This window comes from Heterocephalus glaber, unplaced genomic scaffold (genome assembly GCF_053883595.1).
Source record: "Heterocephalus glaber isolate CG9 unplaced genomic scaffold, H.glaber_assembly_v1.0 deba00001666, whole genome shotgun sequence".
Taxonomy (NCBI): Eukaryota; Metazoa; Chordata; class Mammalia; order Rodentia; family Bathyergidae; genus Heterocephalus; species Heterocephalus glaber.
Genome location: NW_028258406.1, coordinates 11,215,566 through 11,217,512, shown reverse-complemented (window position 1 = coordinate 11,217,512; position 1,947 = coordinate 11,215,566). Strand labels below are relative to the sequence as shown.

Sequence of the window (1,947 nt, the reverse complement as noted above, 5' to 3'; positions counted from 1 at the left end):
TTTGTGTTATTTTTAATTTTTTTTACACCTGTATATACTTTTAACATAGATAATAATAGCTAAGATTTTGTGGTTACTGTATGATAGGGATTGTCCCAAGCACTTGATAAACACATTAATCCCTTTATTTCTCAAAATAAGCCTCAAAGGTAGACATTCTTACTGTTTTACAGATAAGAACACTGAGGCGCAGACAAGTTGAATTAACTTGCCCAAGGTCTAAACAGCCACTAGATTAACAAAACAAGGATTGGTAATGATTGGTACTAGAACATGTTTTGAAACATGCATTATTTCTTGTTCTACATCTTGCTTTTTTGAACTAATAATTTATTTTGGAGATCAGTCTATGAAAGTACATACAAGGCTCCTTTCTTTGAACAGCTGTGCAGTATTGTATTGAATGGGTACAGCATAATTATTTCAACTATTTTTCTATTGATAGACCTTAGGTCATTTCCAATTTCTGATTTATAAATAATGCTACATTTATTAGTCTTATGAATGTCATCTCTCATATTCATTAATTTGTAGGATAAATTTCTGAAAGTGAAATTTAAAGGTCAAGAAGTATATGCTTTTAAATTTTGATTTGTTGAAAATTTGTTCTCTGTAGAGACTGTATCAATTTATACTTTTAAGAATGTAGCCACCCCAACCATGGAATTCACATTCCAAGCCTTCTGCTACCTGCTGGTGCTCCTGCTCACTGACGTGCTCATCTTCTTCGCCATCTGGCACATTGCAGCATTTGATGAGCTGAAGACTGATTACAAGAATCCTATAGACCAGCGTAATACCCTGAATCCTCTGGTTCTCCCAGAGTACCTCATCCAGGCTTTCTTCTGCCCTTTTTCTTTGCACTGTAGAGTGGCTCACACTGGGTCTCAATATGCCCCTCTTGACATACCATATCTGGAGGTACATGAGTAGACCGGTGATGGGTGAACTAGGACTGTATGTCCCCACAACCATCATGAATGCAGATATCCTAGCATATTGTCAGAAAGGATGGTGGAAACTAGCTTTTTACCTCCTAGCATTTGTTTTTTACTACCCCTATGGCATGATCTATGTTTTGGTGAGCTCTTAGAACAGCACACAGAATAGTCTGGTTAAGGATATGAAGAGGCCGAAGGGACTCCATCCAGCAAGGTCCTGTTCCTAGGAGTAGCCTATGACATCTGATCAGTTACTTTAAAAAAATCACTCATTTTTAAATGTTTCCACATCTTTTGCTTGTGGAAAGATTGTTTTCCTATGTTACACTTGGATAAAGAATTTAAGTGGAATTATATAATTAATATAAATATAATACATCTAAATATATTTATATATTAATCATATTATTTAATATATCCAGCATTAATTTATAAATTATCTATTATTAATCATTTATTTAACACATTAATATTTAAATATAATATAAATTATATAATTAATATAAAATGGTTATCTCTGGTTTTGACAGGTGGAATTTACGCTTAAAGAACAGCCACAATCCTTCCAATTACCGACTGTCCTTAGTCCATGGGAAGCTTTTGTTTATGGGAACCTGAGGGTTCATTTTGGTTTACTGAAATGTCATCTTATTATAAATTAGCTGTAGATAATCAGGTACTTCTGATGAAATGAAAATGTATATCTGACTCATAGGAAACTTGACAGGCTTCCTCATTTATCATGTAATGATTATATCTGGATACATTTACAAAAAACAGTGAGACTTTCCCCCTTTGACTTGAATATTATCCCTGTATAATGCATGAATGAGAGATTTCCCACTTCCATCAGAGTAATATATTTGCCTTGTTTTTTTTTTTTTTTTTTTTCCGCACTGAAGACCAAACTCAGGACTTTGCACTTGCCAGGCAAGCACAGCACCACTGAGTTACATCCATGGCCCACTTGCTTTAATTCTTAATCACAAGTGAACATGATATAAAA

General features: G+C 34.1%; 1 pseudogene; it reads left to right on the top strand.

Moving 5' to 3' along the window:
• The first annotated feature begins 660 nt into the window (after positions 1-660).
• LOC101701807 (protein cornichon homolog 1 pseudogene) lies at positions 661-1,225 on the top strand (annotated as a pseudogene).
• The last annotated feature ends 722 nt before the right edge of the window (positions 1,226-1,947 follow it).